The sequence below is a fragment of the Eumetopias jubatus genome, unplaced genomic scaffold (assembly GCF_037043125.1).
Source record: "Eumetopias jubatus isolate StellerSeaLion01/CBP00866 unplaced genomic scaffold, mEumJub1_p1.0 scaffold_12, whole genome shotgun sequence".
Lineage (NCBI taxonomy): Eukaryota > Metazoa > Chordata > Mammalia > Carnivora > Otariidae > Eumetopias > Eumetopias jubatus.
In genome coordinates this window covers 301940-326269 of record NW_028274818.1, presented here as the reverse complement: position 1 = coordinate 326269, position 24330 = coordinate 301940, and the positions used below count along the sequence as shown (strand labels likewise).

At 42.2% G+C, this 24330-nt stretch overlaps 1 protein-coding gene across 5 annotated transcripts in view; it reads left to right on the top strand.

The window, feature by feature from the left end:
- GATAD2B (GATA zinc finger domain containing 2B) overlaps nt 1-24330 on the top strand; it is an 88755-nt gene that overhangs the window by 42870 nt on the left and 21555 nt on the right. Inside the window, exon 1 of one of the 5 annotated variants that reach the window (XM_028090094.2) lies at nt 18319-18339. The exons of the other annotated variants lie outside the window; for them this stretch is intronic. The gene's annotated coding sequence lies outside the window, so the exon portion shown is untranslated. Of the gene's footprint in view, nt 1-18318; nt 18340-24330 lie in introns of those variants that run through there. 5 annotated transcript variants of the gene reach the window in all.

Here is a 24330-nt window from a genome sequence, read left to right as displayed (position 1 = left end):
CCGCAGGGATGCTGATGCCTCTAGCAGGGGTATCAATTTCCAGGGTATTGTCCTTCTCTGCAGGGTTGAAACTGGGTTGCAGCCAATGGGAAGGGGAAAGAGCATGGGAGAGTTTGCCTACCTTTTATAGTTCTTAGCCAGGAACCAGGTGGCACATATCACTTCCTTTTTATTCCACTGGCAAGAATCTAGCAAGGGAGGCTAGGAAGTATAGTGGAGCTGAACAGTCATGTGGCCAGTACTTTATTACTGTGGAAAAAAGAGAGAAATAATTTTGATGGGCATTGAGTAACAATATTATCAAGACATAGGAAGAATAAGTACTTGAATAGGCTTAATTAACTAGGGAATGTGTTTTAGGAGGGAGGTACAGGCATATATAGAAGTGAGACTGGTTTTTTTGAAGATTGGGACAGAGTGGCTTGGTTAAGAGAGCACAGTGGAGAAGGCCAGGCAGTAAAAGTAATAATGGAAGATAAGACATATTGTAAGAAGGTTGATCAGATTTTTTTTTAAGATTTTATTTGGGCGCCTGGGTGGCTCAGTTGGTTAAGCGACTGCCTTCGGCTCAGGTCATGATCCTGGAGTCCCGGGATCGAGTCCCACATCGGGCTTCCTGCTCGGCAGGGAGTCTGCTTCTCCCTCTGACCCTCTTCCCTCTCGTGCTTTCTCTCTCTCGTTCTCTGAGAGAGAGAGAGAGCACATGAGAGGGGGGAGGGGGCGGGGAGAAGCAGACTCCCCGCCGAGCAGGGAGCCCGATGTGGGACTCCATCCTAGGACTCCAGGATCATGATCTGAGCTGAAGGCAGATGCTTAGTCAACTGAGCCACCCAGGCGCTCAGAAGGTTGATCAGATTTATACCATAAATTGAAACAGCAAGAAGTCAGCTGAGAAACCTAAGGACCTTGAGATCTTCTCTGTTGGTGATGCTCTGTGTTGTTATTTTTGCACTCTAAATCATAGTCACAAACGCTGTTTTGGGGCCCTTGATGCCCTGGTTGCTAATTACCCAAATAGTGCACCTGATCCATAATTTCCAGGGGTGGCAGTGGCATGTGTATTCATGCCCTCACTTCCCTGGCCCACAAACCCAAATTAAAAATGGGAAGCCAAGACTTTGCTAACCATCTAGAATAGGGTCGGGATATTGTATGGGGGTTGAGGCTTCTTGCTTTAGAAATGGGAAGATGTTTATGCACAGAATAACCACCAGAAATCTTAATCTAGTCGGGGGGCTAAATAATCATGAAATAGCAGAAATTACTCAGTTTTGCCCTTGAAATTAGAATTCTTGGGGCACCTGGGTGGCTCATTTGGTTGAGCGACTGCCTTCGGCTCAGGTCATGATCCTGGAGTCCCTGGATCGAGTCCCACATCGGGCTCCCTCCTCGGCGAGGAGCCTGCTTCTCCCTCTAACCCTCCCCCCTCTCATGTACTCTCTCTCTCTCTCTCTCATTCTCACTCTCTCAAATAAATAAATCTTTTAAAAAAAAGAGAATTCTTTAGCATTTGCTCAGTCTTAAGCTCCTTCCCTGTCCCCTGCTAAAACAGCATAAAGGGTCCAGTTATTCTTTGAACAAATAATTATTGAATGATTTTTAAGTGACAGGAACTTAACTGAGAAGTGGTGATGTAGCAGTGAACAAAGTAGACAAGTCCTCACTCCATAGACCTTAAAAATCAGTGGGGAAGGAAACCTACAATAAGCAAATGCATACCATGTCAGAAAACCAAAGTGAAGGGGCGCCTGGCTGGTGCAGTTGGAGGAGCACACAACTCTTGATCTTGGGGTTGTGAGTTCGAGCCTCACGTTGGGTGTGGAGATTACTTAAAAATAAAATCTTAATAACCACAGTGGAGTTTAGGCAAAAGGATTAAATGTGCCTTTGTTTTCGGTGTAGATCAGTTTAAGTAGTCGGATCCATGATATTCTCCCTAAGGAGAGTATAAGACAAATTCTAATTCAGTGTCATATATGTAATTTTTGCATCATTTAATTTGGAGAAGTAAGTCTTGGCTCAGCAGGAAGTTGATAAAAGTGAATTGTACTTTTCTTTGGACCCCAGCTTCTTTCTTTACAGGCTTGATGGCTTTTGTAATAGCTTTAGGGGTGTTTGTGGTAATCTCCCAGCGTCTCCAGAGTTGTGTCAGGTTGTTTTCTCTGATTGGCCGGATTTATTTCCAACCTTGCCAGATACATTGTTAGTATGGTAAGCACTTTAGGGTGTGGTATGTCCTGTGTGTTTCTATCCTGTATGGGGATTGGTTGGTTGCTTTTGGTTCTGTATTAGCCAGGTCTCCTCCAAATGAGAAATAGTTAATAAAGCTCAGATACCCACATTGATTCATACTCTTCTGAAGCCCTTGTCCACACCCTTTACTGTTTCACCAATTGCTGGATTCTAGAGATTGCTACCACTAGGAGTGGAAGCAGCCTCTAAAATGATCCAGTAAAACAGTACATTTGGAGATAATTTCACTCTTTGTAGCACCTAAGATGAAACCTGTTGTATAGCCATTTTGTTACCCCTTAGGGGCTCTTACCCCCACTTGAGGAATTTGTTTTGTAGTTTGGTTTATATGTGTGTGAGTTACTTTAGGGAACTGAAATAGGTTGCATCCTGGGAAAGTGCAGAATTAATTGCTGGGAATGATTGGCAATAGGAGGCATTAGGTAACTTGGAAGGAGCTCAGCTGCCTGTTTTGTATTTGAGTAGGTTGAAGATGTGCAGAACAGAATCATTGCCCTGCAGGACCTTGACGTGCAGTCTGCTTCCAGTTTGGTGGGAGACAAATGGCCATTCGTTCTGCTGTTCAGTTGCAAGTAGAGGGCATAAGCCCATAATCTCTGAAGCACAGTTGAGATGGAATTTATGTGTGTGATTATGTTTGTCCTTTTAAAGTACATGAATTGTCATGGAGGAACTTTATTAGGCCTATTCTTTGTGGAATAAATACCAAGCTGGGCTACAACTTACAACGTTCTCCCTTCTCTGTAATGACTAATTTAGTATACAGAGCTGTGAATATTCCTGAGGTATATTCTGGAGAAATTTTTGTGAAGCCAAAGTCTTGTGAGATCTTCCTGTGGCTTATAGATCACTGCTGTTTCCCTGTCATGACCACCTCCCCGCTCTAGTTTCCTCAAAGTGCAAAAATGTGGGTTACCTTCACAGGGCATGAATTCAGCGGCCTCTGGCTTTTATTAGTCTGTTTACGGGAATGTGGATGTAGTAAATACGTGGTTTACGTGTGTGCTGCGCTCCCGTATGTTGTATCTATGGAAGATGATAATGGAATAAAAGTCTTTACTGATGGAACAGAATGTTAGAGGTGACCGTCAATGATACGAAGCTGGCTACACTTGCCATCCTTGGTGTGGTGGAAGGAGTGTGTCCCAGGTACTGGATTAGACCTAGATTTTGTGAGGGTTTTTTTGCTGTCTGGATTTTGTTTTGTTTTGTTTCCCTTAAGATTTTAACTTTAAGGGCTCCTGGGTGGCTCAGTTGGTTAAGCGTCTGCCTTCAGCTCAGATCATGATCCCAGGGTCCTGGGATCAAGCTCCGCATCAGACTCACTGCTCAGTGGGGAGTCTGCTTCTCCCTCTTCCTTTGTCTGCAGCTCCCCCTGCTTGTGCTCTTTCTCTGTCAAATAAATAAAATGTTTAAAAAAATTTTTTTTTAAATTATCTTTAATCTCTGTGCCCAGCGTGGGGCTTGAAGTCAAAACCCCGAGATCAAGAGTGGCATGCTCCACCGACTGGGCCAGCCAATTGCCCTTAGACCTAGGTTTTCATGGTGACTCTCCTATTTATTGTGTGACCTTCGGCAGGTTTGTTTAGTCTTCCTTGAGTCTCAGTTACCTCATTCATAGGGTGGGCGGGGATCATACAGACCACACAGGAGTGTGCTGAGAATTAAATGAAACACTGTTTCTGTGGTTCTTAGCCCACAGTTTTGGTATTTAGCCACCACTCAACTGTTGTTCTTCTCCTATTTTGCCTTCCTCTTTGCCCCCAAACACACCTTGCTACTTTTCCTACTGAAGTGCACCTTCCCCCAACTGTTTTCGGATTTGTGTGATGAATGTATCACCTGAAAAATGGTTTATCTGAGAAGAGGCTCTTCCACACATGTGTGTATGAAATGTACCTGGGAGATATTCTTCAGAGCAGTGTGAAAGATCTCAACCATTCAAAACTCCTCTCTCCCTCTGCCCATTGTTATTAGTGCCCTGGGATAAAACGTGAAAAAGATTTTTTTTTCTCCATTTAAGTGTTATTTTAATAATATTCCTACAGAACGCCTACATTTGTTGTATTTTGCACAAAGAAAAACGGAGTTTTATAGATAAGTTCTGAAGGAGGTTGGAAAAATGTGTCTCACTCCTCCTATTCCTTTAATTATATACACTCTAGATTGCTTACTTGCCTGTTTCTTTTATGAAGGTTTAGGGCAGTCATTTTTTTTAAGGTTTTATTTATTTATTAGAGTGGGGGCAGAGGGTGGAGGGGGAGAGGGAGAAGCAGGCTCCCCACTGAGCAGAGAGCCTGACACCGCTGTCCTGTTCCAGGACCCTGGGATCATGACCTGAGCTGAAGGCAGACGCTTAACCAACTGAGCCACCCAAGTGCCTCTGTGGCAATCATTCTTAAATTATAGAGTGCCTAATAATCACCAGGAAAACATAAAATGCAGATCCTTTGCTTAAGGAATTCCAGTTTGTTACTTTGAAATGGGCCTGCAAAAATGCATTTTAAACAAATGTCTATATTAATTCTGGTGTAGGTAGTCTAAAACAATACTTAAAGAAACACTGATTTAAAGTCAAAGAAAAATGACAAAACGAAACATGTCTTGGGTGCTGTGCATGGGTCACACACACCTTGGTCTTCATTGTTTTCTATAGACATATTTCTCCAAACCTTCTGTGGGAAAGGATCAGTATTTTGTTTTCTATACAGTGGGAACCAATACAGTGAAATGAATTACTAGAAAAGGAAGATAAAAGGTATACAAGAGGGGCGCCTGGGTGGCTCAGTTGTTAAGCGTCTGCCTTCAGCTCAGGTCATGGTCCCAGGGTCCTGGGATCGGGCCCCGCATTGGGCTCCCTGCTCAGTGGGAAGCCTGCCTCTCTCACTCCCCCTGCTTGTGTTCTCTCTGTTGCTATCTCTCTCTCTCTCTCTCTCTCTCTCTCTCTCTCTCTCTCTCTCTCTCTCTCTGTCAAATAAATAAATAAAATCTTTGGGGGGGGAAGAAGAGGTCTGCAAGAATGCAAGCCCAGTATATTATTATTAGATTCAACAGTCAAAAAATGACTGTCAAATTAACATGAAAGTCTGTAAATTCTTAACTCTCAACTGATGGTTATCTTGTTGCAGAGTGGTAACTAACAGTTCACAGGCCAGCACCAGTCCATGGATCACACTTCTAATAGTGTTGTTCTTCAGAAATGAAAATGAGTTTGTGTTGAAATTGGCAAGCTGGAAACAGCTTGTCTCTTCTGCAATTCCCAGGAAGTCTGATTTCTTCATCTATGAAATTGAGACAGTTTTACTACTTTGCCTATCTTATAGGAATGTTGGGAGGGTCATATAAAATGTAATGTATGTAAAAAGTACATTGCAAACTGGGGCACCTGGGTGGCTCAGTCGGTTGAGTGTCTGACTCTTGGTTTTGGCTCGGGTCATGAATTCAGGGTCATGAGATCGAGCCCCATGCTGGGCTCTGTGCTCAGTGCAGAGTCTGCTTGAGACTCTCTTCCCCCTCTGCCCCTCCCCCTGCTTGTGCCATCTGCACATGTGCGTGCTCTCTCTCAGATAGGACACCCGGGGGGCTCAGTCGGCGAAGCGTCTGCCTTCAGCTCAGGTCATGATCTCGGAGTCCTGGGATCGAGCCCCACATCGGGCTCCCTGCTCAGGGGGGAGTCTGTTTCTCTCTCTCTCTCTCTCTCTCAAGTAAGTAAATAAAATCTTAAATATCTTTTTAAAAAGTACATTACATGGGCGCCTGGGTGGCTCAGTTGGTTAAGCGACTGCCTTCGGCTCAGGTCATAATCCTGGAGTCCCGGGATCGAGTCCCGCGTCGGGCTCCCTGCTCGGCGGGGAGTCTGCTTCTCCCTCTGACCCTCCCCCTCTCATGTGCTCGCTCTCTCTCATTCTCTCTCTCAAATAAATCAAAAAAAAAAAAAGTACATTGCAAACTTAAAAAACTAGTGTAAGTTACATTAATCATCACAAACATTTATCGAATATGTCATTGAGCAGGGAGTTTGTCAGCAGCCGGGGATGTAGAGAGATAGGGCAGGGAGCTTACTATTCAGTTATGTATTTGCCACTTTTAAGGTAAGCAATATGCATAACTGATTAAATTCCAAATCCATAAAAATTTCCTAGACTTGAGCAATCTTGCTGTGGACTCCAGTAGCATGCTTACATTTTTTAAAATGTATAACATGGTGATGTTTCTTTGTAATAATTCCAAAATAAGAATTTTTCAAGGCAAGTAAGATACTTCTCTAATAGATTGGAAACATTTTGGAGTCAGGCACCCTTTTGAGTGAAAGTTTCTGTATTCCTTGTAGGATCCTTTCCTGTTAATCCTGGAGCATATTACCCCTTCTCTCAACTGGCTTCTAGTCTTGGGCTTGCTGTTCACCCCCACACCCTTTCTTTCCCTCTTCTCTACCTGGCTTCTCTTAGAGTGCTTGCAAGTGAGAGAGATCCTTGAAGCCAGGAATTCATTCAACAAAATAATTTTTGAGTGCCTATTATGTATAGGTTAGGTGCAAGAGATAAGTAAATGAATAATACGTATGGTTCCTGACCTCTGGGATCGCACAATTTTTTAAGGGAAATGGACAAGTAATTTAGTAATGAGACAGGTAGTGAGGTGTTCAAAATGTTTTGGGAACACTGAGGAAGAAAAATACTGCCTGGGAGAACGGGGAAGCTTTCATAGATGAGTGACCATCTAAATTTACCCTCTAAACTGAGACACTATCAAAAGGAAAAGGGAAGGGGCACCTGGGTGGCTCAGTTGGTTAAGCGGCTGCCTTCAGCTCAGGTCATGATCCCAGGGTCCTGGGATCGAGCCCCGCATCGGGCTCCCTGCTTGGCGGGAAGTCTGTTTCTCCTTCTCCCACTCCTCCTGCTTGTGTTCTTTCTCTAGCTGTCTCTCTCTCTGTGTCAGTTAAATAAATAAAATTTTTTAAAAGGAAAACGGATGCATTTTATCATTATGAGGGGACAGTGGGTATAAACTGGTACTGTTCCATGCAAACTAGTCACCCTATTCATAAAAGAAATGTCTTTGTATAGTATTAAACTACGAGTTGAAAGATTTCCTAAGAAAATATCACACAGTTAAACTTGGAAGCGTGAGAGAATATGTAGATAGGCCTGGCCCATAAAATACTTAGGGATAGGAGTGGCAGAAGATAAGGTTGTAAAGGTAAATTGGGACCAAATGATGTAAGGACCTATGTGCTGCTGTTGTAGGTAGTGGGAAGTCTTTGATACTAAGTCTGAGATGGTAAGATTACACTTTTTCTTTCTTTTTTTGCGATCACTTCACTGGCTCTCTGAAAGATGAATGGGTAGGGGCAGGGGAGTCCTACATGCTGATGCCACAAGGTCATGGAAGGTATTTGCTGGAGATTAGGAGAGAAAAGATGGTATTCTGAAGTGTGGCAGGAAAGTTAAAAGAATGGAGAGACTCTGGAGATATTTAAATCTTTAGAGATACTGTGGGGAAGGCACTCGGCTTCCAGGGCACCTGCTCCTGGCTTCCTTCCTACCGCACAGACCACTTCCCAGCTTACTTGCTAGGTGGTGTTCTCAGTTCGTAAATGTTGGACTCTTCTCTGTTTGCTCTCAGTTTTTCTGAATGATTTTGTTTTACCCCCATGACTTCACGCTCTGTTTGTATGTTTAGGGCTCCTGAACTTGCATCTTCACCCTAAACATTTCCTCGTAGCTCGAGCTTGTGTCCTAGCCATTTCAGGCTTACCGTGTTAGAGAGCTACACTTTTCATTTTTCACTCCAGACATCCCATTATTCACCATTTTCATGGAAGACATCATCATTCACTCACTTGTAGAGATAAAAGATCTGGAGTCCTCCTTGACTATTCTTTTTCTATTTCATATCCAGTGCATCGGTATTTCTCTTGTTCCTTTCTCTGTCTCTCTTTTTTTTAAGATTTTATTTATTTATTTGCCAGAGAGGGCACAAGCAGGGGGAGCAGCAGAGGGAGAAGGAGGCTCCCCGATGAGCAGGGAGCCCCATGCAGGACTCAATCCCAGTACCCTGAGATCATGACGTGAGCTGAAGGCAGAGGCTTAATCGACTGAGCCACCCAGGCATCCCTCTTGTTCATTCTTTCGGTTGTATATCCTAACTGATACTCCTGATTCAAGGCCATACCTGATTTGGTCCCTAGATTTACCTCTCCTACCTCATTTCCTACTGCTCTCCATCTTGGATATGGCATTTCATCTACACTTTTTTTTTTTAACTGTTTGTTGCACATATTAAGCACCTGTCTCAAGCAGCATTCTTGCTGTTTCCTGTACTCGTTACATTCTCTCTCAGATACATGCAAACCTCACTTCCTCACTCAATTCAGGAGATAGAACTTTCCTGACTGCTTTAAGAATAGTCCCCCCTGCCCCATTTGATACACTCTCTAACCCATTTTCATGCTTAACCTTTTTAGAGGTACTTATCCCTACTTTACATATGTATGTTTTATTTATTTACTGTTTTCTCTTTCCCACTGGAATGTTAAGCCCAGGAGGATAAAGACTCTGTTCAACATTGTCTCCTCAGTGCCTAGAATAATGCTAATAATAAGTAGTAGGCACTGCATAAATACTGTATTTCATAGAATCTAAGGGCACGCCCTTAGATTTCATGCTCTGTCTGGGCACGCCCCTCTCCCAGTACCTCTAACTGTCCACCAAGCTGGAAGCTCCTGCACCCCATATTTTTTTGGTTTTACGGGAGCTTCGTCACATAGGCTTGACGAATCATTAACTCCATTTCCAGCCCTTCTCCCCTGTCTGGAGGATGGGGATGGAGAGTGAAAGTTTCAAGCTTCTAATCAGGCCTTAGTCTTACTGGTGACCAGCCCCCACCTGGGAGCCATCCAAGCACCCACCCAGATGCACCTCATTAGAACAAAAGATGCTCCTAGTGTTCTTATCACTTAGGAAATTATAAGACTTTTAGTGGCTCTGTGCCAAGAAGCGGGGGCAGAGTTACCTCACACAAGCCCAACAGTAACCGTATCCATAGTTCAGGAGGGCTGCCCACGCTTCACCTTCATACTGCTGCTCAGTGCAGTGTCACAGTGTGTGTTCTGCCGCATTGCTTTCCTGTTCTCTGTGGTCAAATGAAAGGCCTCCTTTTGAAATAGGGAGTCTGTTCTGTTCGCCCCCCCTTTCAGTTAAAACAATCTAAAAACTTTTCAATTTTTAAGAAAATTGAAAATGTTTAAATATATATAAAAACATAAAGAATAGAACAATGAACAGCTTATGTAACTATCATCTTCAGTTAACAATACATTTTGCCATATTTGCCTCATTGGTATGTAGCATATGTGTAGTTTTTCTGAACCATTTCAAAGTAAGCTTTAGACTTTACTTCTAGATACTTAAGATTTGCTGTTAGGCAGAATAATGCCCCTCCCCCCAAGATAGCCACTTTCTAATTACTAGAACCTGTAAATATTTCCCACTTTCCTGGCTAAGGGGAATTAAGGTTGCTAATCAGCTGACCTTAAAATAAGGATGGTAGTCTGTACTATCCAGGTGGGCCCAGTGTAATTACAAGAGTCCTTAACATGGAAAAACGCAGAAGAGAGAAAGATGACAGCTTGGGGCGGGGGGCGTCATTGACGACTTTGAAGATGGAGAAATGGCCATGAGCCAGGGAAAGCAGTATCTAGCTTAGAAGAGGTGAGACTCCAGAAGGAATGTAGAAGACCTACCTGCCGATGCTCTGAAGTTAGCCCAGCAAGACCCATTTCAAACTTCTGACTTCCAGACTATAGGATAGTAAATTTGCACTATTTAAGCCACCGATTTTGTAATAATTTCTTACAACAACCATAGAAAACGTATACAGTTGCTTCTTCAAAAAAATAAAAACAATTTCCTGTACAACCACAATACCTTTTTTTCATAACTTTTGAAGAGACCAGTCTCTCCCTGTAACATCTTCTGCATTTTGTATTTGTCATATTGTTTCCAATGTGGTATCATTTAGCTTGCTTTCTGATTCTCTGTATTTCTTGTAAAGTGGACTTCATTGTGAAGGTTACATGTTTTTGGCAAAAATACTTCACGGGGGATACTGTGTACTTCATACTGTATCATAGCAGGAGGCATATCATATCTGATAGTCTCACTGTTTGCACTGCCAAATTTGATCCCTGGGTTAAGGTGACAGCAAGATCTCTCCATTGTGAAAGTATGTTTTTCCCTTTGCACTTAGCAGTCTGTGGAGTTATTTTGTTTATTGAAGCTGGGAGGCCTGTCTGCTCTGAAAAGATACTGAAGTAGTTACTATAAATATAAAATTTACACTTTCAGATTGTCATTTTTTACGCTGGAGTATGGCAGACCATATAACCTTAAAATCCTTTGTAATTCCATTATGAAACACCTAGTAATACTGGATGAAGTGTAACAGACTTTTTTTTTTTTTTTTAAACAAACTTCCTTTTAAATGCATAGCTAAGCCTGAAAGAAATAAGGAAAATCCTCAGGGGCAACAAATGAAAGGGGAACTGAGAATGAGCAGTGTGTATGGACTTAATGCCGTCACAGTTTTGGGGGCTTTTCTAGTCTCAGTAACCAGAAGACTTGCTTTTTAATGCTTTTTTAATGCTCTAATGCTTGGGGTCCAGAGACAAAGCATTAGGCCTGGAGCAGAGTTAGAGATGAGAATCCCCTTGTAAGGCCTGGAGCCTTAGAGGCTCCTGCTCTCAGGGCAAAGAGATGACCTTAATAAAAAAATCCCATTCCCTAGTTCAGAGAAACAAGGAAACTTCTGTCACACTCTGGGTTCTGATTAGGGATGGGTGGGAATATGCCCTGAAAATTTAAGTATGGGCCTGCACTCATATAGCTTTAAATTATTTTCATCTGGAGATCCCCAAGCTGAGAAATAAATATAAAAAATTATTCAGAACCCTTTATTCCCTCGGGGTAACTGGCAGAAGCATATAAAAAACTACTCTGGAGGAACAGGTCCACAATCCAAATCACACAGGATTCCTACAGATAAAGTCCCAGTGAAAACAAGGCTCACAATAAAAAATGACAAAAAGCACAAGGAACAATTCATTTACCATTAATAAGAGTCGCTGTTATAAAAATCAGTAGGAACTGAAACTTCAGATAATAAATCTCTTGATTACAGCTTATAAAATAAGTATATTTAAACTATTAAAGTACAAAGATTTTGAAAGAATAGAAAAAATAATTTGGGGGAGACAGATTTGAAAAAAGAACCAAATAGAGTATCTAAAACTGTAGAATATGGTCTTCTGTTTAGCAGGCCAGGCACTGAGTAAAATAGAAAAAAAGCAAAAAAACAAAAACCTCCCAAGGAGCTTAACATTTTAGTGGGTGGAAAACAGACCACCAAATATAAATGTGGAATATTAGTCATAAAAAGGAAGGAAATCTTGCCTTTTTCAACAACATGGATGGATCTTGGAGCATTATTGTCAGATAAGTGAGACAGAGAAAAGTACCATCTCACTTATATGTGGAATCTAAAAACAAAAAACTCACAAAGAACAGATTAATGGTTGCTTGGGGTGGGTGGATGAAATGGGTGAAGCTGCTCAAAAGGTACAAACTTCTAGTTACAAAATAAATAAATTATAGAGATGCTTTTTAATCATGGAGATGCAGTGTATAGCATGGTGTGACCATAGCTAACAATACTGTATTATAGGGGCGCCTGGGTGGCTCAGATAGTTGAGCATCTGCCTTCGGCTCAGGTCATGATCTCAGGGTCCTGGGATCGAGTCCCATGTCGGGCTCCTTGCTCAGTGAGGAGCCTGCTTCTCCCTCTGCCTGCAACTCCCCCTGCTTGTACTCTCCCTCCCTCTCTCTCTCTGGCAAATAAATAAAATCTTAAAAAAAAAATACTGTATTACATATTTGGAAGTTGCTAAGTGAGTGGATTTTTTTTTTCAGGATTTTATTTATTTGACAGAGAGAGAGAGAGCACATGCAGGGGGAGCGGAAGTCAGAGGGAGAAGCAGGCTCCAGGCTGAGCAGGGAGCTGGACGTGGAGCTCAAACCCAGGACCCTGAGATCATGACCTGAGCAGAAGGCAGACATTTAACCAGCTGAGCTGCCCAGGAGCCCCTAAGCGAGTGGATCTTAAAAGTTCTCATCACAAGAAAAAATTTAACTGTATGGTGATGGATAGTAAGACTTATTGTGGTCATTATTTCACAACATGTACAAATGAAAGGTCATTATTATGTATATCTGAAACAGCTATATGTGAACTATATCAAAAAAGGGGGGGCAAGTATAACTGGTCCTGAATATAGGATGAGAACCCAGATACATGAAGTCCTGAAGGCCAAGTGTAGAAAGCACTTAAGAAGGAAGGAATAGGGCACCTGGGTGGCTCAGTCGGTTAAGCGACTGCCTTCGGCTCAGGTCATGATCCTGGAGTCCAGGGATCGAGTCCCACATCGGGCTCCCTGCTCAGCGGGGAGTCTGCTTCTCCCTCTGACCCTCCCCCCTCTCATGCTCTCTCTCTCTCTCATTCTCTCTCTCAAATAAATAAATAAAATCTTTAAAAAAAAAAAAGGAATATTGGGAGTGTCTGGGTGGCTTTAGTTGGCTTGGTTTGGCTCAGGTCGTGATCTCAGGGTTGTGAGATTGAGCCTTGTGTCAGGTTCTGTGCTGGTCATGGAATCTGCTTGAGATTTTCTTGCTCTGCACACCGCCCCCCCAACTTGTGTGTGCTCCCTCTCTCTCAAAAAAATAAAAATAAAAAGGAAGGAATACTGATTTGGTTAAATACTGCTGAAAGTTCAAGTAAAATGAGGATTGATTTAAAAAAAAAAGTTCAGGAGAGGGCGCCTGGGTGGCTGAGTCGTTAAGTGTCTGCCTTCGGCTCAGGTCATGGTCCCAGGGTCCTGGGATCAAGCCCTGCATCGGGCTCCCTGCTCAGCGGGAAGCCTGCTTCTCCCTCTCCCCACTCCCCCTGCTTGTGTTCCCTCTCTCTCTGTGTCTCTCTGTGTCAAATAAATAAATAAAATCTTTAAAAAAAAAAAAAAAGTCATGGGAAAATTTTCCCAAGGTGGAACTAGTACATCAAGTTGGTATGAAGATGGAATGATTCTCAACACTGGCTGAATAATGCAAACAACTAGGGCATTTGTTAAAGTACAGATGCTTGAATCCTGTGACAGACCAATTAAATCAGAATGTTTAGCAGTAAGTGGGACCTGGTATCAGTTTGGTTTTTGTTTTTGTTTTTGTTTGTGTTTTACAGTTCCTCAGATGATTCTAATGTGTATCCAAAGTTGATGTGTTCTGCGGTAGATCAGTGAAATTAAAAACTCAGAAGATGTGGGGCTCCTGGGTGGCTGAGTTGGTTAAGCGTCTGCCTTCGGCTCAGGTCATGATCCCAGGGTCCTGGGATCAGGTCCCACATCGGGCTCTCAGCTCGGTGGGGAGTCTGCTTCTGCCTCTCCCTCTGCTTGTGCTCTCTCTGTCTCTGTCAAATAAATAAATAAATAAAATATTTTAAGGTTTTATCTATTTGATAGAGAGGGAACACAAGCAGGGGGAGTGGGAGAGGGAGAAGCAGGCTTCCTGCTGAGCAGGGAGCCTGATGCGGGGCTCTATCCCAGGACCCTGGGACGGTGACCTGAGCCGAAGGCAGATGCTTAACAACTGAGCCACCCAAGTGCCCCAATAAATAAAATCTTAAAGAAAACAACTAAACACATTAGATACACATTAGTGATACTGAGTCTTGTAAAATATCAAAGACAAAGAACTTATGAAAGCAACCAGCGAGGAAAAAACATCACCACAAGGGAATGAAAATTAGACTTCAGTCAAACTTCTCAACAACAAGAAAATGCCAGGAAAGTAATATTTTCAAAGCACAGAGAAAAGATAAGTGAATTAGAAGTCTATGCTCATTCTAGAGTGAGGACGAAGTAAACATTTTCAGGGGCACTTAAATGTGTTTAGCAGTTAGATATTCTTTTTTAAAATTTTTAATTTTTTTTAAATTCAGTTAACATATAATGTATTATTGGTTTCAGAGCTACAAGTCTATGATTCATCAGTCTTATATAATACATCACGTGCCCTCCTTCATGTCCATCACCCAGTTACCCCATCCCCCCACCCTCCTCCCCTCCAGCAACCCTCAGTTTGTTTCCTATGATTATGAGTCTCTTATGGTTTGTCTACATCTCTGATTTTGTCTTGTTTTATTTTTTCCTCTCTTCCCCTATGATCATCTGTTTTGTTTCTTAGATTCCACATATCAATGAGATCATATGATAATTGTCTTTCTCTGACTTATTTCACTTAGCATAAAATCCTCCAGTTCCATCCATGTCATTGCAAATGGCAAGATTTCATTTTTTTGATGGCTGAGTAGTATTCCATTGTGTGTGTGTGTGTGTGTGTGTGTGTGTGTGTGTGTGTATACACACACCACATTTTCTTTATCCATTCGTCTGTCAGTGGACATCTGGGGTCTTTCCATAGTTTGTTGTGGACATTGCTAGCAGTTAGGTGTTCTAAAAGAACTAATAAAAAGGGTATATATCATGGGGCACCTGGGTGGCTCAGTTGGTTAAGCGGCTGCCTTCGGCTCAGGTCATGATCCCAGGGTCCCGGGATCGAACCTGTATCGGGCTCCCTGCTCAGCGAGGAGTCTGCTTCTCCCTCCCCCTCTGCCTGCCACTCCCCCTGCTTGTGCTGTCTCTGTCTCTGTCAAATAAATTTAAAAAAAAAAAGGAGTATGTATCAGGAGAGAAGAAGTTGAATCCCCTAAGATAGGCAGGACAAAAAGAAATTTGTGGGTATATCCAAGGTAGCTTTCACTATATATAGCACACTAATAATGACTAATTTGAGGGACACCTGGGTGGCTCAGTTGGTTAAGTGTCCCACTCTTGATTTCGGCTCAGATCATGGTCTCAGGGTTGTGAGATCGAGCCCTGCGTCAGGCTCCACGCTCAGCGCACAGTCTGCTTGAGATGCTCTTGCTCTCCCTCTGCCCCTGCCCCACACATGCTCGTGTGTGCGCTCTCTCACGCTCAAATAAATAAATAAAGTAGTTTTTAAAAATGACTAACTTGATAGAAGCTAAAAAACAAAACGGACTGAAATAAAATAGAGGAAATGAATAAAAATTTAAGTCAGTCCAGTCAAAACAAGGCATAAAAGACCAAAAGAGAAGCACAGAACAAGCAAGATAGTAAAATGAAGATGGTAGAAATAAAACTAAATATATGAGTAACCATGACAGTAAGTGTACATGACTAAACTAGCCGAAGAAACGTCATCAGGTTGAATGGAACAAACTCAGGTAAATACCATCAAACAGGCAGAGAAGGGGCTCATCTGCCTTCGGCTCAGGTCACGGTCCCAGGGTCCTGGGATCGAGCCCCGCATCGGGCTCCCTGCTCCGCGGGAAGCCTGCTTCTCCCTCTCCCACTCCCCGTGCTTGTGTTCCCTCTCTGGCTGTCTTTCTCTCTCAAATAAATAAAATCTTGAAGAAAAAAAAAAGGCACAGAAGTTAAAAAAAAAAAAAAACAAATTAAGAATGGAAAAAGATGTTCCAGGTAATTATAACCAGAAAGTTGATGTCCTCATATTAATAACAGACAAAATAAGCTTTGAGGCCATAATTAGAGGAACTTTTAAGATACAAGTAAATTTAAAAAAAGAAGATATAGGCACACCTGGGTGACTCAGGTAAGTGTCTGGCTCTTGATCTCAGCTCAGACCTTGATCTCAGGGTTGTGAGTCAAACCCCACATTGGGCTCCACTGGGTGGGGAGCCTACTTAGAAAAAAAAATTTTTTTTTAAAAGTCTACTTGGGAAAAAATAAATTTTATTTTTTATTTTTTTTTAAGGTTTTATTTATTTATTTGACAGAGACACAGTGAGAGAGGGAACACAAGCAGGGGGAGTGGCAGAGGGAGAAGCAGGCTTCCTGTGGAGCAGGGAGCCCGAGGTGAGGCTCAATCCCAGGACCCTGGGATCATGACCTGAGCCACCCAGGTGCCCCTTAAAAGACTTTTTTTTAAGATTTTTTTAAAATTTAGGTACAGTCTACTCCCCCAACGTGGGGCTTTGAACTCATGACCCCAAGATCAAGTCATATGCTCTACTGACTGAGCCAGCTGGGTGCCCTTGTTATTAAAAGATATTTTTGGGGGGGTATGGTATTTTAGGTTGTCAGGTTTTTTCATCCACTTTCTGTCTTCTGCCTTGTTTCCAACAACAAATCTGGTATTATCCTTATTTTTACATAATCTGTCTTCCCCTTGCCCAATCCTAGCTACTTTTAAGTTTTTGTAGCAGTTCTAAGCAATTTAATTATGTCCCTTAGTATAGTTTTCTTCATGTTCCTTGTGCTTGGGGTTTATCGAGATTCTTGGATTTGTAGGTTTATAGTTTTCATTGTTTATTCACTTTTGGTCATTATTTATTCATACTTTTTTTCCTGTCCACTCCCATCTCCTCTCTTTGAGCTCCCTGCTCTGTGGGGGAGCCTGCTTCTCCCTCTCCCACTCCCCCTGCTTGTGCTCTCTCTCTCTCTGTATCAAATAAATTAATAAAATCTTTAAAAAATTATTCTCTTTAAAAAAAAAATCCCCCAGCCCCCTCATGTTCTTCTTACTTATTCTATCTTTGATTTGAGGTAACTTTTATTACTAGGTCTTCTGGTTCTTTATTCTTTTTTTTCTGTAATAACTAATCTGCTGTCAATATCATCCAGTGTGTTTTAACATCTTTATTGAGATATATTTTACATACCACAAAATTCACCTATTAAGAGTGTACAGTTTGGGGCACCTGGGTGACTCAGTCATTAAGCGTCTGCCTTCGGCTTGGGTCATGATTCCGGGGTCCTGGGATCAAGCCCCACATTGGGCTCCCTGCTCCACGGGGAGTCTGCTGTTCCCTCTCTCGCTGTGTCTCTCTCTGTCACATAAATCTTAAAAAAAAAAGTGTACAGTTTAATGGTTTTAGTATATTCACAGAGTTGTGCAACTATCCCCACACTCTAAGATTAGAACATTTTCATCACCCTAAAAAGAAACCTCTGGGGTGCCTTGTGGCTCAGATGGTTAAGCATCTGCCTTCGGCTCAGGTCATGATCTCTGGGTCCTGAAATCGAGCCCTGTGTTGGGCTCTGCTCAGCAGGAAGTCTGCTTCTTCTCCCTTTCCCCCTGCCCCCACTCATGCTCACTCTCTCTCTCAAATAAATAAATAAAAGATCTTAAAAAAAAAAAAAAAGAAAGAAACCTCTGACCTATCAGCAGACATTCTCGTTTTGATCTCCTATTCAGCTCTAGGCAACCAATAGTCTACTTTCTGTTTCCATTGACTTGCCTATTCTGGACTTTTCACATAAGTAGAATCATACAATAGATGGCCTTTTGTGACTAACTTCCTTCACTGAGGTAATGTTTTTAAGGTTCATCTGTGTTGTAATTCTTATCAGTACTTCATTCCTTTTTGTGACCATATAATATTCCGTTGTACAGATACACGACATTTTGTTGATTCATCAGTTGAAGGACATTTGGGTTGTTTCCACTTTTTGGCTGTTAGGAATAATGCTGTGGTGAACATTGGTGTACAGTTTTTTTTTTAAATAAATGTGGGTTTTTTAAATTTTTTTAAAGATTTTATTTATTTATTTGACAGAGAGATAGCGAGAGAGGGAACACAAGCAGGGGGAGTGGGAGAGGGAGAAGCAGGCTCCCCACGGAGCAGGGAGCCCGATGCGGGGCTCGATCCCAGGACCCTGGGATCATGGCCTGAGCCGAAGGCAGACGCTTAACGGCTGAGCCACCCAGGCGCTCCTGGTGTATAAATTTTTGTGTGGAAATAATGTTTTCCGTTCTCTGGGGTGTATGTCTAACAGTGGAATTGGTGGGTCGTATAGTAACTGTGTTTAACTTTGTGAGGAACTGCCAGGCTCTTTTCCGCACTGATTGTACCATTTTCCATTCCCAGCAGCAGTGTGTGAAGATTCCAGTTTCTCTGCCGGCCCCTCAACACTTACTCTGTTTTTTGTGACAGGTACCTCTCTGCCTTTTTCATCTCTGGTACTCTGGTACTCTGTCCTTTCACTGTACTTCCTCTCCATCTCTCCGCTCACAAGTCGGCCTGGCTCTGCCTCAATGCCCCTGCCCACACGTTGTCCTAGAAATTCTCTCAGGACAACAAATGAGGGCAGGTGTCGAGCTTACCTTGTCTGTTTCCTGTTCCTGTGGGATCACTGCCTTTGTTGCCTGGTGTCCAGTGTCTTGAAAACCTCATTTCATGTATTTTTGTCTGGGGGGTGTCATTTCAGGTGGGAGGGTAATACCATCTTGGCCAGAAGTAGACTTGGAAGCGTTACACATCAACAAATTGATGCTTAATGTTGAACTGGAGGATGGATTACTAAATTGGGTCTTTTTGCAGTAGAGTTCTGCACAGCAGTTAAATGACCTCGAGCTTCATACATTTACTTGGATAAATTTTAAATATTAAAAAATGAACATTGAAAGGCAAATGGAAGAGGGTATGTACAAGAGCCACTTTTAAACTATAATTCATAAAAAAATACAAACTATGCTATGTATTATTTAAAATATATGCAATAAGCTTAATAACAGTATGCATGGAAATGATAACAAATCCATCCTAACAGTGCCTTTCTCTGGGGAAAGGGGCAGGAGGTAGACGGGGAATAGTTTGGGGTGCTTTGACTGTATCTGTAGTGTTTAGTTTCACTGAAAATAAGTTACGAAGCAACATATATGACAGATGACTGGGGTCTAAATGTGTGAAGAACTCTCAAAACTAAACAGTAAAAACAATCCAGTTAGAACATGGCCAGAAGACATGAACAGAGGGTTTTCACAAAAGAGGATTTACAGATGGCAAATAAACACATAGAAAGATATTCAACATCACTAGCCATTAGGGAAATGCAAATGAAAACTATAGTGAAATATCACTACACACCTCTCAGAATGGCTTAAATTAAAAATAATGACACCAACAAATGCCAGTGAGGAGATGAAGAAACTGGATTTCTCAAACATTGCTATGGGATTAGATGATGGTACAACTACACTGGAAAACAGATTGGCGGTTTCTTATAAAACTAAACATTAGGGCGCCTGGGTGGCTCAGTCGGTTAAGCGACTGCCTTCAGCTCAGGTCATGATCCTGGAGTGCCAGGATCGAGTCCCGCATTGGGCTCCCTGCTCAGCGGGGAGTCTCCTTCTGCCTCTGACCCTCTCCCGTCTCATGTGCTCTCTCTCTCTCTTTCAAATAAATAAATAAATAAATAAATCTTAAAAAAAAAAAACTAAACATTAATTCATTAATTGGCTGTATTACCCAGCATTCACACTCTTAAGCATTTATCCCAGAGAAATGAAAACTTAAGTTTCTGTAGAAACTTATATGTAAACATCCATAGCAGCTTTATTTGTCATGGCAAAAAAAACCCTAAAACTAGAAACAACTCAGTTGTCCTTCAGCAATGGAATAAATAGGGTACATTCATTCCATGGACTACTAGTTGGCAGTATAAAGGAACAGACTATTAGTACATGCAACAATTTGGATGAATCTCAAGAGAATTCTAAAAGCCATTTTAAAAAAGCCAACCCCAGGGTTGCCTGGGTGGCTCAGTCAGTTAAGCATCTCACTCTTGGTTTTGGCACAGGTCATGATCTGGGGGTCCTGGGATCAAACCCTGCATCAGGCTCTGCACTCAGTGTGGGGTCTGCTTGGGATTCTCTCTCTCCCTGTCCTTCCGCCCCTCCTGCTCATGCTGTCTCTCACTCACGCTGTCTCTCTCTCTCTCTCTCTCTCTCTCTCTCTCAAATCTTTTTAAAAAAACGGGGGGGCGCCTGGGTGGCCTAGTCGTTAAGCGTCTGCCTTCGGCTCAGGTCCTGATTCGAGCCCCGTGTTGGGCTCGCTGCTCCGCGGGAAGCCTGCTTCTCCCTCTGCCACTCCCCCTGCTTGTGTTCCCTTTCTCACTGTCTCTCTCTCTCTGTCAAATAAATAAATAGAATCTTTAAAGAAAGAAAGAAAGATAAAATTTTAGATACGGAAAACAGATTGGTGATCACCAGGGTTTGGGATGTAGTTTTGGGGAGGACAGTAAGAGGGTGGATTTGTTTATAAAAGGGCAACATGAGGGATCCTTGAGGTGGCGGAACTGTTCTCTATCATGACTATGGTGGATACATGCACCTACAAATGTGATAACGTTGTACATAACTAAAGAAGCACAAATATATTCAAGTAAAACTGGGAAAGATCTGTAGATTTTTTTTTAAGATGTTATTTATTTGAGAGAGAGAAAAAGCGAGCACAAGCAGGGGAGCAGCAAAGGGAGAGGGAGAAGCAGGCTCCCCACACAGCAGGGAGCCCGATGTGGAGCTCAATCCCAGGACCCTGGGATCATGACCTGAGCCAAAGGCAGACGCTTAATGGACTGAGCCACCCAGGAGTCCCAACATCTGTAGATTATATCAATGTTGATATCCTGGTCATGGTGTCATATAATAGTTTAGTGTTACCATTGGAGGAAACTAGGTAAAGGGTACATGGAATCTTTCCTGCATGATTTCTTGAAACTTCATATGAATCTACAATTACCTCAAAAAGTTAAAAAATAAAATAGAAGCAAAATGTTAAGATTTGACCTTTGTTTATTATCCTCTATATATATCTCCTTGCTTGAAATATTTTATAATAAAGAGAGCATGTACTTCATGTGTACAGTAAAATTCTCCTTAACTCCATGTTGTGACCATTTAGAAGATAGGTCAGAGAGCGAGAAATCAGAAAAAATATTGGAAACAATAAGAAATGAAAATATTTTTTGCTCACTAATATTCATTTAAAAGTCTTTGGATTTGGGGGTACCTGAAATATGACTCGATCTCGGGGTTGTGAGTTCGAGCCCCACATTGGGTGTAGAGGTTACTAAAAAAAAAAAAAGTCTTTAAAGAAAAATTTTTTTAAGATATACTTATTTCAGAGAGAGAGAGTGTACACATGAGTTGGGAGGGCAGAGGGAAGGAGACAAGCAGACTCCCCGTTGAGTGGGGAGCCTGACGCTGGGCTTGATCCCAGGACCCCGAGATCATGACCTGAGCTGAAATCAAGAGTTGGAGGCTTAACAGACTGAGCCACCCAGACACCCCAAAAGTCTTTAAATTTTAAAAAGTATTAGAATTTATAAGAAGGATATATATGTATTTTATATATTTATATGAATATATATCTTATACAGATGTGTATATTATATATAATATGTATGTATGAAGTACTTAAACAAAAAACAAGCTCCACACCCAATGTGGGGCTCGAATGCATGGCCCCAAGATCAAGAGTTCATGCTCCTCTGACTGAGCCAGCCAGGTGTCCCAAAACAACTTATTTTTTATGTGCTAAATAACTGATCTTCAACAAAGCAGGAAAGAATATCCAATGAAAAAAAGACAGTCTCTTCAGCAACTGGTGTTGGGAAAATTGGACAGCCACATGCAGAAGAATGAAACTGGACCACTTTCTTATACCAAACACAAAAATAAATTCAAAGTGTGTGAAAGACCTAAATGTGAAGACAGGAATCCATCAAAATCCTAGAGGAGAACACAGGCAACAACTTCTTTGACCTCAGCTGCAGCACCTTCTTGCTAGACACGTCTCTAAAGGCAAGGGAAACAGAAGCAAAAATGAACTATTGGGACTTCATCAAGATAAAAAGGTCCTGCAGGGGCGCCTGGGTGGCTCAGTCGTTAAGAGTCTGCCTTCGGCTCAGATCATGGTCCCAGGGTCATGGGATCGAGCCCTGCATCGGGCTCCCTGCTCAGCGAGGAGCTTGCTTCTCCCTCTCCCACTCCCCCTGCTTGTGTTCCCTCTCTTGCTGTGTCTCTCTCTGTCAAATAAATAAAATCTTTAAAAAAAAAAAAAACCTCCTGTAGAGCAAAGGAAACAATCAACAAAACCAAAAGACAACCTACGAAATGGAAGAAGGTATTTGCAAGTGACCTATCTGATAAAGGGCTGGTATCCAAGATCTATAAAGAACTAATCAACCTCAACACCCAAAAAAAAATCCAGTCAAGAAATGGGCAAAAGACATGAGTAGACACTTTTTCAAAGAAGACATACAAATGGCCTACAGACACGTGAAAAGATGCTCAATATCAACTCATCATCAGGGAAATACAAATCAAAACCACTATGAGATACCACCTCAAACCAGTCAGAATGGCTAAAACTAACAAGTCAGGAAACAACAGATGTTGGTGAGGATGCAGAGAAGGGGGAACCCTCCTACACTGTTGGTGGGAATGCAAGCTGGTGCAGCCAGTGTGGAAAACATATGGAAGTTCCTCAAAAGTTAAAAATAGAGCTACCCTACAACCCAGCAATTGCACTACTAGGAATTTATCCAAAGGATACAGTGATTTGAAGGGGCACCTGCACCCCAGTGTTTAGAGCAACAGTGTCCTCAATAGTCAAAATATGGAAAGAGTTCAGATGTCCATCAATAGATGAATGGGTAAAGATGTGGTATATATACAATGGAATATTACTCAGCCATCAGAAAGAATAAAATCTTGCCATTTGCAGTGACGTGGATGGAACTAGAGTGTATTATACTAAGCAAAATAAGTCGGAGAAAGACAAAAACATATGATTTCACTCATATGTGGAATTTAAGAAACAAAACAGAGGATCATAGGGGAAGGGAAGGAAAAATATGATGATAACAGAGGGGCGCCTGGGTGGCTCAGTCGTTAAGTGTCTGCCTTCGGCTCAGGTCATGATCCCAGGGTCCTGGGATGGAGCCCCACATCGGGCTCCCTGCTCCGCGGGAAGCCTGCTTCTCCCTCTCCCACTCCCCCTGCTTGTGTTCCCTCTCTCGCTGTCTCTCTGTCAAATAAATAAATAAAATCTTTAAAACAAAACCAAACAGGGAGGCAAACCAAAAGAGACTCTTAAATATAGAGAACAAACTGAGGGTTGCTAGAGGGGAGGCGGGTAGGGGGATGGCCTAGATGGGTGATGGGCATTGAGGAGAGCACTTGCTGTGATGGGCACTGGGTGTTGTACGTTAAGTGATGAATCACTGAATTCTACTCCTGAAACCAGTACTACACTATATGTTAACTAACTTCAGTTTAATTTTTTTAAAGGAGTACTGTTTTGCTTTTATATAAGTATAGGCTTAAATTTCATGATTTTTGAAAATTGGTGTTTTTCTTTTTTGAGTAGGCTTGACACCCAGCATGGAGCTCAAACTCACAACCCCAAGATCGAGAGTCCCATGCTCTACCGGCCAAGCCGGCCAGGTGCCCGGAAAATTGGGGTTTTCTAACTTAACTGACAACTGAAATTTTTCTGTTAATCCTCTGATGTAATTAATTGGGAAAGCAAATATAAAGAGCCTTGTACGTTGCCTCGTGAACAGCAAGCGTTCAGTAGATGTGAATTTAGTTTGCGCATCCTCTCCACCGCTCTACCCTCTTCTCTCTCAGCATCCTCTAAGTCTTTGCTGCAGACCTGGATTTTGGTTTGGGGTTCTCACAGTGAATGAAAACTTGACAAGCGTGGGTCTAGAGCTGTGTTACCACCTGGCCATTCTTGTTTTTACAGCTGTCAACAGCAGATTTAAAGCCGGGCGTTTTTCTGCAGTACTTGTTGGACATAATTAACTACTCTCTTCGTGGAACCCTCCTGTAGTTTGTTGCCATGTCGTCTTCCTAGTTTTCCCCCGGCTCTCTGGCCATTTCTTAGTTTCCTCTGACCAACCAACCCTTAGATGTAGCTATTGCCCAAGGTTCTGTGCTTGACCCTCTTTTCTTGTGACTCTATTTTTTTCTGGGCAGTTTGACTTACTGCCCATACATTACTTCCATTACCTCCTCTTCTGTTCAAATAGATCTCCGGCTCTGGCCTGAGCACTGGCTCTTTAGTTTGTTTGCCATGTGTCCACCTGTTTATTGGATATTTCCACTTTGATTTCACATTGGCACTTCTGAGTTT